Source organism: Canis lupus, chromosome 24 (assembly GCF_011100685.1).
Source record: "Canis lupus familiaris isolate Mischka breed German Shepherd chromosome 24, alternate assembly UU_Cfam_GSD_1.0, whole genome shotgun sequence".
Lineage (NCBI taxonomy): Eukaryota > Metazoa > Chordata > Mammalia > Carnivora > Canidae > Canis > Canis lupus.
Window position 1 is genome coordinate 45,547,832 of NC_049245.1, and position 13,150 is coordinate 45,560,981.

General features: G+C 52.0%; 2 long non-coding RNA genes across 2 annotated transcripts; one reads left to right on the forward strand and one right to left on the reverse strand.

Moving 5' to 3' along the window:
* Positions 1–4,936: 4,936 nt before the first annotated feature.
* LOC111092108 lies at positions 4,937–10,098 on the reverse strand. Its single transcript, XR_005377430.1, has 3 exons — positions 9,649–10,098; positions 5,995–6,077; positions 4,937–5,341 (listed from the first exon to the last, which is right to left on the reverse strand). It is a non-coding gene; the product is annotated as an uncharacterized LOC111092108 (long non-coding RNA).
* Positions 10,099–10,155: 57 nt separating this feature from the next.
* On the forward strand, positions 10,156–13,141 carry LOC111092168. The gene is made up of 3 exons (XR_005378086.1): positions 10,156–10,718; positions 10,800–10,933; positions 12,000–13,141. It is a non-coding gene; the product is annotated as an uncharacterized LOC111092168 (long non-coding RNA).
* The last annotated feature ends 9 nt before the right edge of the window (positions 13,142–13,150 follow it).

Here is a 13,150-nt window from a genome sequence, read left to right on the forward strand (position 1 = left end):
TTAAGCTGGTTAGTTTTCAGAACCATAGTCTACATTCCTTGATTTTTAAAAGTTGCATGCAATTTTTATTAAAAGGGAAACTAATTTTGTTTGTGAACTAAAAGATACACACTTAAAGCTTATGCATCAACATACATATTTTTAAGTTTTAACACTAAGTTTAGGTTTCTTACGTTCATTCCTCATGCAGTGATTTCCTGCTGTATTCAGAGAGAGAAAGAAACACATTTTCCTTTTTGAGTTCTGGTAGTCTATTTTTTTTTTTACAGTGATCCGTGATGGGGCTACATCACTCTTCAGACACCAAGCGTGCAGGATCGTCTCAGTGAGGCCTGTGGACCAGAGCCCTGAGGCAGGCATGTGGGAGCTTGTTAGAAATGAAAATTCTTGGGGCACCTGGCTGGCTCAGTGGGTAGAGCGTGCCACTCTTGATCTTGGGGTTGTGAGTTGAAGCCCCATGTTGGGTGTAGAGATCACTTAAAAATAAAATAATAAATAAATAAATAAATAAATAAATAAATAAATAAATAAATAAATAAAATAAGAAATGCACTTTCTTATCCTGTCCCTGCATTCCAGCCTCTGGGCCCAGCAACCTGTGTTAACAGTGTTCACCCTGCAGGTGAGTGACGAGGGCTTTGCAGATGCAGAGGCCACTTCACTGTTGATGGTAACAACTGGATGGGGGTTAAGACATTGTTGGGAGTTAGACTGCCTGGGTTTGAACCCCAGATGCACCAATCCATCCCTTAGCTCTGTGACCTCAGTCACTGTTTCATTGGCTCACCTTAAAATGAAAGCATGTTTATAAGGAGAGTCAGATGCATGGCGGGGGGGGGGGGGGACATTTTTAGTTGCTCGTGGGCATGCATCCCATTCTTCATTTACCCCAGAGGGCTCCCCTTCCAACCGCCCCACCCAGCCAGACAGATCTGACATGCATTCTAGGAATAAGAAAACCCAAGCTCGTGCATATAGACAAATTCTGTTCAAAAGCTGCTGGTCTAAGTGTAAATCAGAGATGCAGATGCCTGCTTGCAGAGTGAGTTTACTGCCCTAGAAATGGTATAAAATCTCGAGCTGGAATGGAGGAAGGGATGGATCTCAAAATCAGGCAAATGAGCTGGGGAGAAGTGTTAGCCTCCTTGGCGGTGAGGTTCAGGAAGCTGCCTGGGAGCCACGTTATGGTTCCACACTGCATGTTCCACAAATGGCTGCAGTGACGCTCCCTGTCCCCCAGGTTTGTATGTAACTCTGCCCCTGCCTCATTAAAACTTTAGTCTTATGTCCCTTCCTCTTGGAAATGGGTCGGCCTCTGTGACAGCCCCGATCTGGGGCTTTGGAAGAGGTGAAGCAGTGTCTCCTTGGCTGGGTCTCTCTGAACACAGCCCTTTTGGAGCTCAGAGCTGCCATGCAGGGCATGTGCAGTCACCACGCTGTGGAGAGGCGCATAGGGAAGAGTCCCAGAAGCCCGGACCGTCTGAGTCTCCCCAGTGCAGACCCCAGTGTGTGAGGGATGGTGGCTCTAACGCCAGCCACCATCTGACTGTAGTCTCCTGAGAGACCCTGAGCGGGATCTGCCCAGAGGAGCTGCTCCCAAGCTCCTACCCAAGACCCTCCACTACCTCAACAAAGCTAATAAGTAGTTATTGGTCTTTGAAGCCACTCAGTCTTGGGGTTTTTAGTGAACAGCAGTGAATGTAATACAAACTGAACTCCTCTCTCTCTGGTAAGAACTGCCTTTCAGCTATAGGGTCTGGAGGTTGACCACTGGTCGTCCAGCTGGAAAGACACTCATCTATGCCAGGACTGCCCAGACCTCCTTGCAGCTCACGGCCTACCCCATGTAGACTCCCCCGTCCACCGCTCCCCCACTCTACTCCAGGTGGAGGGGGCATTGGCTGGCAGTGGCAAGAACAGAGAGGCTTTGCTGCTGTCTGGGGCAAGGTAAGGCATGTCCGAGTCTCCGGCCTATGTGGGAGAGAGAGAAGGCTCCACTGCGAGTGTGTCAGATGCACAGGGCAGTGCTTGGTGCATGCAAAGTGCTGAAAACTGTAAGCCCACGGTTGCTTATGGGTTTTGTACAGTAGATATGCATGAGAACTCTGCTGGAACCCAGACCTGACATGTGCTAAACCAGTGCTCATGATGAGGAGCCGAGGGAGCTTTGACAGGATCTGAGGTTCCCCTGCTGGACCGGGGATGATGTTGGTGATGACGATGATTGATGTGATGTGGGCCAGGAGCAAACGGTCAAGAAAGAATTCTTGAGACATTTTCAGTACAAAAATGTGTTTTTATTAAAGCACAAGGGCAGGACCTGTGGGCAGAAAGAGCTGCCCTGGGGTTGTGAGGAGTGACTGATTATATACTTTTAAGTTGGGGGGCGGTTAGAGGTAAAGGAAGTTTCCAAAAGGACGTTCATGTGTTATAGAAGATTTTCCGGATCCTGGAGACCTGGCTGTTGTCAAGCTAAGGTTGCTTTTTGCCTCTAGCAAAGCAGTTGGGAGCTCCTGGAGGAACGTCCCACTCTGCTTGTCTTGGGTACTTATCAGTGGGCTGTAAGTTGGAAGGAAATTTAATTTTATCTACATTTCTGTTGCCTTTGTTCTCCTCCTCAGTGATGATGATGGCAGCTAATGCTTCCTGCTTATGTGTCACACGCCAGGTGCTCTGCAAAGGGTCTAAACAATTCAGGTTTAGACCTATGTGGCAGGTCCCACTCTCGTGCCCCAGTTCAGGTGGGGAACGGGAGGCACTGAGAGGCCACGTTATGCCTCCGTGGGGTCCTCACTGTTAACACCCCCAAGCACCGTAGGTTTCAAGGCTTGCCTTGCGTCCATAATGTCATTCAACCTTTAAGACCACTTTATGAAGGAGTTGGGATTATCATTATTTTCTAATCTAAGACTGCAACCCAGGAAAGGTAAGTGACGTGCTCACAGTGACACAGGGAGTGAGGCGGAAGGTGGTGTGTGTGGGGGGAAGAGTAAAGCGCGCTGTTTGGGAGCAGCTCTTGGCATGTAAATGAGAAGGTGAGATGAGATGCAGTAGTAGTGAGGGCCTGGTCCCTGGGGCCGGGATTTCATTTGGGATGAACTAGGGAGCCCCCGACTGCACCTGATGTGCGCTGGTGGGATTCATCTCTGGTGCGGGGGCAAGTTTGGGGTGAGCGAGGGGAGCGGATGCGGTAGGGGGCGGGCCGGCAAGGTGCTGGCTTGGCAGCGCGCGGGGCTCACGCGGGACAATGTGGGGTGAGCAGTGTCTCCACCGCAGTCGGGACACACAGAGCGGAGCGCTTCTGCACCAGCCTGAGGTGGCGAGTGTGGGTGGGCAGGAACAAGGGGCTTCCTTCATCTCCCCTCTACGCCGCAGCCCCAGTGGATGGGCCTGATCCGCGAGGTACAGCCGACACGGACACCGGTGTGTCACTTTCCTTGTGAAGAGACCAGGAGATTGCATCGGGTAGCGTGATGGGTTCCTTAGAGGGTCGTGCTCAGTGATCTGGCCGTTACCTGCTGCACCATGGTGTCAGGCATGGAGAGTTGCCTTATTTGGTGAGGCGCGTGTGGGCCGTGTTGGTGATAGAGGCTGGCTGGAAGGGCTGCTGCCTTCTCGGAGGGGAGGCCACATGGGTCTCAGCAGTGAACAGTAGCTGTCATACTGGTGGCAATGTTTTGATGGTTACGCAGGCCAGATTCCCTGGTAGGGCAGAGGGGAGCTGTGTGTGCTCTGAAGCCAGCCATGCCTGGCCCTCTCCCACCTCCTCGCTGTGTGATCTCGGGAAGTTGCTGAGAATTGCTACCAGAGTCGGGTAGAGGATGCTAGAGAGGTGCAGTCGGAACACCTGTGTAGCTCTCGTCCTGTTTTTGTCGTCCGTAAAATGGAGGTAGGGAGAGAGTCTACTCAGCAAGGTGCTTGCGAGGATTAGGTCAGTTCTCCCAGAACCAAACCAACTCAGTTATTGCCAGAATTGTTGACAGTGAAGCAGGAAGTGTTTTTAAAGAAACATTATCAGAGAAGTTGTCGAGTGGGAGGAGGAGTCCACACTCAGGAACATTCTTGCACTTCGGCTTCAGAGCTGAGGCTGGGTGTGAGCACCTGGCCCCAGCGCTGCTCGGGGAGAGACACGTTTTTTAGCTTTCTGCAAAGTTACATTTTGGAAAGTCTGTATTTGAATATAAAACGGGTTTCAAAGAAATTCATTTATTTTACCCCAACTCCTTGCAGTGAGCTTGGGGTTGAAATGTACCCCTTCGAGATAATATGACACTGAACCATAAAGTATTATTTTTTGACACTAATTTCCCCAGACTATTTTGCTAGAGAAGTGATCTCAGTTTAAGATACATTGATGAATTTTAAATGCTTTTTTTTCTCCCAGAGCACTGTTTATGGGGAGGAGCAGGCCCTGGAGCACAAGAATCCTGATTCATGGAATTTTGAGTGATAACATTTGGGGAGGGAGGGCCTTGCTTTATTTTTGCTCTACAAAATAACGTATGTGAACACACACACACACACACACACACACACACACTCTTGTCTTCACGTGCACTTCTGCCTTCTTCCAGGAGGAGGAAGAGAAAGGAAGTTCTTGACTGATTTGTCAGTTACTGATTTTCAGAATTACTGAAAATATAATTGGCCTCTCACTGGGTTTTGGTGGGGTTTAACACAGTCTTTGGGAAAAGTCCCCAGACTCTCCAGTTTTCTCTGTATTTGTGTCCAGTTATTTGCTTTAGGTATGAGCTTTTATTTATCGACACATCTTTCCCAAAGACTCTTCTACCACTGTCCTTCCCCAAAAGATATTTCCCTCTGCAGAAAATTTGGAAATTGCTGGTTATATTTAGTAATGAGGAAGCATAGCCATGATGGTGGCAGTAAAGTTGTAGCAATTGACTCATATGCTGAAAATTTAATATGTGCCCAGTTTTTTTTTTTGTTTTTTTTGTTTTTTTGTTTTAGCATACATAGTCTCCCCAATTCTGTTAGGAAGTCATTTGTGGATTTGATGAGACTGGTGCGCCCACCCTGTCCTCAGCCTGGGGGAGATGTGACCCAGCTTAAGCGTGTTCCACTAGCACATGCTCTCCCCTGGCCATCGTGATTTGTTTCTGGGTGGGAAGACAGCCCCAAGCCGGCCATGCAACCAGACTGCAGGACTTTCTGGAGATCACTGGGGTGGGTGGGGAGCAGTCTCGTTCTTAGAGATCAGAACCATAAGATCCATGTTGTGCCCTCATCCCGTGTCGTGGAGGAAGACCGTCTTCCCTGCAGGTACCAGTGGAGGTTCTCAGTGACCAGAGGCCTTGGGCTGGTGTGGGGTGAGGTGGATCTATTACCAGAAAGAAAAAGAAGAAAAGAGAGATCTGGGAAAACGTGCATGAAAGCCAAGAAGCAATCATTACCTCCAAAGGGGAAGGATTTTCTGTGAACTTCTGTTGTAAAATGAGTAATGGGGACAGGGCAGGGTGAGGAATGGATTCCGGGGTTATCCCAACAGCTTGGATATTTGGGTAAAGGAGTTGAAAAGATGGTAAAGAGAAGCCTGTGAGAGGTAGAGAAGTGGCCCCCAGAGATGTCCCCTCTGGCCCCTGGGACCTGAGGATGTGACCTCCTGTGCTGCACAAGGGACACTTAAGATGTGACTGAACATGGACCTGGGGGTGGGAGGCTGTCCTGAGTCATGCGGGCAGGCTCTGTGTCATATCATGAGCCCTTAAACGCAGGAGAGGTAGGTGAAGGGAGGTCCGGGGATGAGGCCGAAGGGAAGGGTAAGAGGACCCGTGCACCCCTGCCCCTCGGAGGTGCAGGACGCTGAGTCCTGGATAGACTGTCTCACGTCCACAGAGAGGGCCTCAGTGTCTCCCCTGCTCCCTGCCCTTCCTGTAGGATTGGTGTGCCACCCCCGGGGTGTCTGCTCCCTGGTTAACAGTATCCTTTGAAGGCATTTAGCAGAGCACCTAGCACCGACTCAGTGCTCAGTACCTGCTGGACTGATGCAGGTGATCACAGAGGAGAGGGAAGGGCACCTCCATCGTTGAGGATTCTTCTTTTTTTAAACAGATAAACTAGGTCAGAAAGAAATATAGCTTGAATATATGTTGCAGGCTAATTCAGTTTTGAAGTCTTTTGAGAGCTTTTATGTTTTCAACTCTATAAAATTGTTGAGTACTGAAAATACCCCAAATACACTGAAATTTCATTCAAAGGTAACCCAGAAGGCCACACCTTATATTTTAGACAGAAAAGAGATATGAGAGAAGGAAACGGAGCACATCAGTTTGAAGTTCCACTGGCAGGGGCATCCATCTCGTGACATTTAAAATAGCAGTCGGATCCATATGCCAGAAAGGGGAACCCATTAACACTGGACTATTTCTGTATTAAAAGGCTCACCTTGGAGGAGCGCAGATGCGCATGTTGCCTAGTGCATGAGGCCGGATGCATGGTCTCTTTTCTGCTCTGCTCTCCCCTCCCACACAGCCCGTCCTTTCCACGGCTCACTTTTTCCTGCCCTGTCTCTTTGGAAGGACCTAGAAACTTGGAGCCTGGGATGTGAGTCCTGGCTTGACCATGGGTTGGTCACTGACCCTTCATAACTACCCGAGCCTGGTAGTTACAGGTGTTTGACTGGCGGGGTTGCTGGAGGGTGAACAGAGGATTCTGGAAATGCGCTGAGCACGGTCACTCCCCTAGTCTGTAGGCTGCACCCACTCTCCTGGCTGCACTGGCCCTCTGCTGTCCCCAGGGCCTGCTGCGTGAGCCCAAGCTGGTGTGGTTCAATTCCAGCACCTCCCAAGTTAGTGGAAGTTCAAGGACTCAGGTCCTTGCTGATGAGTCCTTTACTCTCAGGCTCCTGGGTGTCCTGCCCCTTGATTTGTTGCTCTTGTACAAGCGTGTGCAGTGGAAGGCGTCCCTCCTCCTTCACCTCGCCCCAGCCTCCTCCCTGCACCCTGAGCATCACTCGGCTCACTCATCCAGGCCAGGCTCACGTGTGCAGTGATGAAGTCAGCCCTCTCTCATTGGTTTATTAACATAAAATCATTTTCTAACTCACGATTACAATAACAACAATTATTGCAATTGAATGGCAATTTGAGGTGCCTCACAGTGTTTCTGTGATTATTTTATCTCACCATTACCGATGCCATTTTAACTCATGAGGGCTGTGTTCATCCAGTCTGATTAGCTCCGAGTCATTCGAGTCCAAAGTGGTCCAGTAGGAGCATCTGGGGGCCTGTGGGGCTTCAGGGGCCCTCCTCTGAGCCCACCTGGGGTGTGGGTATCCTTGATATCCCTGACAGCTTCCGTTTGACCCCCAAGCTGTCCCTCACCCTCCTGACCTGTGGCCCCTAAGGAGTTCCCAGGCATCTCAGACCTGCCTGCAGGCTTTGTTTGACCTGACACTGCCTTCCCTTCAGATGAGCTAAGGTCAACCCCAAGGTCAGGGTCCTGGAGGTGAACTGGGTGCCTGTAGGTTTTGTTAAGAGAAAACCACAGGCCCCAGACAGGGTCACTTAGCTGAAGTCCTCAAACCTGGGCTTAATACGTAATCTGGTTGCAATTTCAGCCTCTGTCAGAGAGGTAGGGTTAACCAGCCAGGATTTTCCATCAATGCCCGCTAGTCTGCCACGGGGGTGGGGTGGGGCTCTCTGCCCCCCAACAAAGATGAGGTCATTGGGATGCTAAGACCCCTTCTTGCCCCGGGGGACAGCAGCCTCCCTTTGGCTAGTAACTTTCTTACCAGTCCTCCTTCTAGAGAAACCTTCCATTCTGTGCCATTCATGGAACTCTGCTCCTCGTGAGATGGGCTGCTGCCTGATTCGTGAATCACTTACTAAAGCCAATTAGATCTTTAAAATCAGCACAGTTGAATTTTGTTATTTAACACGCTGCATGAGAAGGCTGGGCCTGCTGCAGCCAGTGTCCTTCCGAGGCCACTGCAGGCACAGCCACAGGACATCTTCCAGGCTCTTTCTCAGGACACAGCAGCTCTGGGTTTGGGATTTCTCTTCAGATGAGATTTGAGGGATAAAAGGAAATGCCAGTAGGGAAGCAGGGCCATGGAGCTGGGGAGGAAGGAGGCCAGTGAAGGATGCATCGATCCCTCTGAGGGACTGTGGGGATGGGACTGTGGCAATGTCTCCACATTGCCCAGTAGGGGCCGAGGACAGGGATGTGTGTCCACTGAGCCCATCCTTCATGGTTGCTTCCATCCCCGCTCCGCTCCTCCACCTGCTGCAGAGAAGCCCAGCCCAGCAGGCAGGCACCCTGGGAGGAAGGGGGTGTGGGTGGGGCACCAACAGCACCTGCCCTGTGACCTGTGGGCTGCTCTGCCCTTACCTGGGGAGACCCTTCCTCCTGCCTCACTTCCTCTCAACTGTAGTGTTGATAGTGACAGGCAGGGGGCTTTGTGGGATCTCTGTACTTCCCTAACAGGAACCCTGCAGGATGAGCATTAGAGTGTCCCACAAAAGCTGACTCCAGTGTGTTTCTTTGCATCCTGGGAGGGCAGGGGAGTGGGGAGCAGGGCTCTGTGAGGAGCCAGCTCCAGCCCTTGGACTATGTGGGAGCTTCTGTGGGAGAAGCTGGTGGAATCAGTCCAGGGGGAGCCTATCCCCATCCCCACCCAAGTATGGGTGCTTCAGGCCCAGACCCAGGCAAGGCAAAGGTTTCTCCCACCTCCTCGCCTCTGCCAGGAGCCCAGGCCTTTCCAGAGAAGCCGATGGAAGAGCGCAGGGTGATGCATTCTCTCAGGGCCCGGGGGGCTTCTCCAAGTGGATCCCCAGGCCACCAGCATGGCCAGGAAGACTGGCAGTGGCAGGGACCTGCTGTAGCCACAGCTGGTGGGTGGGCACACGGGAAGAAGCCCTTTCAAGACTCAGAAATTCCCAGGTGCATTTGGGGGTCTTCACTTTGTCAGTCCGGCCAGAGGAGGGGTGTCTGTGTACCATCGTGATCATGAAGCAACAACAGGGAAACCCAAACTGAAGCACAGCCTATAAAATAATAGGCTTCTGTTCCTCAAAACTCCTGTGGCATCAATGACCGGGACGAGAATGCTCCGGAATAGAAGGTGGATAGAGAGACATGACCACAGAATACAATATACGATGCAGGGAAACCGTGTCTTAGGACGTCATGAGGACAGTAGGTGGCATTGGAATATGACCAGCAGTTTAGAGCATGATGTTGTCCTGATCTTAAATTTCCTGACGTTGCTGACTATGCTGTGAGTACGTAAGAGAATAGGCTTCTTCTCAGGGTGTAGACACAGGACACAATGGGCGTGGTGTATGCCACTCACTTTCAAATGATTTGGGGGTACAGACAAGCACACATACACATAGGTATGTACATATGTAAAATCTGGCAAAGTTAAATATTACTGAAACCAGGTAAAAGGTGTATGGGGTACTTTGTACTATTCTTACAGTCTTTTACAACTTTGAAAATAATTGCAAAATAAAAGGAAAAGGAATTTTGAACTTAGAGTTACAGGTTAGTGAGGTCTGCAAACACACATCCTCAGGGTGTCCCCTGCATCCCTTGGGAGACTAGTCCCCCCGCCCTCAGTGTGCTACCCCCACCCCCCCTGTCGGAGTCCATGGATTATCCAAGAAGCTCACGGGCAAGCACCTGCCTTCTGAAGCAGGCGGGACTCATGCTTGAAACAGCGGGCTGCTCTTTGCTTTCCTGTCCATGTCCTCTTCATCCACATGGCACTCTTCACTGCTAGCTGCTCTGAAGCCTGCCCGTGGTGTGCCCCCAGGTCCCCAAATCGATCAGAAGTGTCCCCTTCTGCTCTCTTTAAGCCAAATTCCCCCAGACATATTCTCCAAATTTGGTCTGTCCAGCCCATTTGCACAATGCCATGATGCACACTTCACCTTCTTGGCTGACTGGGCCAGGTAGGGGGAGGTAGGGGGAGGGCCGTGTGCCCCCAGACCCTTGGGGAGATCTGTGGGTGGAGAGGGGAGACCTAGGATGCTGCTTTCCTTAAAGGGGGATGGGTGTGGGCCAGGTGTTCACCTGGGGGCTCTGGTGCTGCCCAGCAGATCTGTATCAGAAATGACGGGAGGTAGAACCATGTCAGGGAGCAAAGTGTTCCGTCCATTGTGATCACATCGGGCCGGGAGACTTCCCTTCCGTGTCCCTCTGAGGCTGCGGTCACTGTCATGGAGGGGCTGGGCCCTGTTGGGAGCAGTGTTTGCATGGGGTGGGCAGTGTGCAGCCTCCGGGGAAGGGGGTGCTTCTGTGGGGTGTGGAGTGGATTGGGAGTGTAAGGCAACTACAGGGACAGAAAATAAAAGCAGAACACAGACTCCTAGGAATCCATAAATATGCAGCTGGGGTGTCCTCCCCGTAGGCCGGCCAGTGAGGCGCTCCTCAGTCAGCAAGGAAGCTCTTCACAGGGAAGGTCAGGAGAGCACGGCACTTAAGTGGATTGATGTGAGATTATCTCAAGAGCACTAGAGGAGGGCGAGCAGGGTACTGGACACTATTAGATTTTTTTCATTTTTAATAATGTTCCTTTTAATTTGTGAAGTCAATACTGTCTTTTCTCCCTGCTGGGAGAGGCTGTGCTGTGGTGGGGCCAACTCGGGGTCCTCTCCTTGTGGGGGGTCCCAGCCTCTTCCATCCCATTCAGTGGCCTCGGGCAAACTGATAATGAGCCCACCCACCGTCTAGAAGATCAAGTCAAATCCGTGAGTATGTCTGGGTGACCCACACTCCTTTTTCCAGTCCCAGGGAACTCTCGCTAATCTCAGTCCTTGATCTGTACTCAGCAAATATTTGTGAGCAGCTTTGAAGTGCCTGGCAGTAGTGCTGGAGCTGTGAACACAACAGCCGAGTCCTTGCCCTTGTGGGGCTCCCATTCCAGCTCAGACACGGACAAGAGATGAATAAGCAGAACCGTGAGGTGTGTCCAGCAGGATACATGCTGTGAAAATGAAAAAGCCGAGGGCTAGAGAGAGGGGTGGTAGATTAGATCAGAAGGGTCCTCCCAGAAAGGTGAGGGGCGAGTAGAGCCATGAAGGAAGTAGGGACCAGCCTGTCCTGAGTGCTCCCAGCAGAGGGCAGAGCTGGCGCCACTGGGGAGGATGGAGGGCCTGGGGCAGCGGCAGCACGGTTGGGAGCAGCCGGGGAAGCGCAGCTCTGCGACAGGGGCAGGGGCTGGGTTGTGGCCAGACTGATGTGAGAAGTGAGTTTTGGGGCCAGGGCAGGTGTCGAGGGGCCGGCTGATAGGTACTAAGGTCAGCAGGGGTCAGAGTAGCTCCACTTGGTGTTTGCTTCTGTGTTAGCCTCCCGGGGGAGCTAGGGACGGGCTCTGTGTCTCTCCTTTGTGCTCATGATTGGTCACGGCATGAGGAGCGGTGGGAAGCAGCATTGAAGGAGCCTGTGCTGCTTGAGCAGGGGCGATTCTGTCCCCCAGTGGGCCCCCGACAGTGTCTGTGTGCGCATGTGTAGGTGCTTGGGCATCTACTGGGCAGAGGCCATGGATGCTGCCAGACGGCCGTCAGCACCCTGGACAGGTCCCAGAAAGCCTCCTCCGCCCCCCTCCACGCGCGCCTTGTAGACTCGGAAGACGCTAGAGCCAGCCAGGATGTGCTGACCGGGATGTGTTCTTGCTTCATCTAATGCTTATAGGAATCCTATTAAGAACATGGCTCCCTCTTTATTTTTTTTAAGATTTTATTTATTTATTCATGACAGACAGAGAGAGGCAGAGACACAGGCAGAGGGAGAAGCAGGCTCCACGCAGGGAGCCCGAAGTGGGACTCCATCCCGGGTCTCCGGGATCACACCCTGAGCAGAAGGCGGTGCTAAACCGCTGAGCCACCGGGGCTGCCCATGGCTCCCTCTTTATAACTGGGGGACTGGCGCCAGGGATGAAGAGCCGTTTTCCCAAGCGGCACAGCTGGTTAGTGTGGAGCGGGGATTCGAAGCTGGTCTGACCCTGCACTTGGTGCTTTTAACCAATGCAGGGCGGCACTCTGCTGGGGCCAGGCAGAGAGCAGGCATTCGGCAGGTGTCTGGAGGCCGAAGAAACCTCTTTATTTTGACATGAAGGTTCTCTGTGGCCTGCAGAGTGTTGCTCCAAGTCGTCTGCACCCAACAGTCTCTGGCGACCCCTGTGATTTATCCAGTCCCTCAGAAGTCATCTGGAACATTCACACCACTCTGCATTACTCATCAAAAACCAACCCTCAGACACAGGCAAGCCAGGAGTTAGGACATCCTGATGTTGGGGTGATGGAGGCTGAGATTCAGCGGCCAAGCAGGCCGCTCAGTTGTACAATTTGTATGTGGGGACGAGGGGTTCTAAGGATTACAAGTGCCGTCCCTCCCTGAGGTTTCCATTTGTAAAGTGCGCTGATGTGTGTCCATGGGCCTCAGGTTCCTTTCTTAGGAGGCCCCAGCGGGCATCCAGTTGTTCACAGAATGGAGGTTCCTGGACCCCGTACAAGGCACGGGAGCCTGATGAGCCACCACTGTGAGAGCACATGGGGGTCTGATTTAATTGCTATTCGAGTGGATCCCATATGATGGATGTATATGGCAGGCTCGTGAGCACTCCTGGGCTCACTTTTGCCTAAAGGTACTTGCTCAGCACCGTGATGGTGATCCCAGGGGACACCTCCATGGGGGCATTGGAGGACCCAGATGTGAGGTCCACAGGCATGGCTCCCAATCAGCACACCCAGCCCCTCCCTGACCCTCCCCAGGGGCTCCTGTCCCTATTGCCTCCTCAGGTATGACTCTCTTGGACCTACAGGTGCTGAAACAGCCTAAGCCAGAGCAGTGGGTAGGTGGGTTCTGGTTGGTGTCCACTCACGGGAAACCTACTCCTTGATGTCTCATCCACTTCCCTAACACTCGTGGCCATCCATGGATGGGCTGATGGGGACAGTGGGGGCAAGAGGGCGTCCATTAGGAGTATACAGATGGCCCATGGGGACCTCTGTCAGTGTTTCAAGTTCAGGTTTATCACTGAGCTGGCCAGGGCCTGTTCTAGGCATGAGAGATACTTAAATGAATCATACAGGGCCCAGGGAGCGTGTGGTCTATTAAAGGAGACCCACGTACAGTCCATACTGGCTCTTGTCACTGCCCTGCTCTCCTGCCCCTCTTCCAG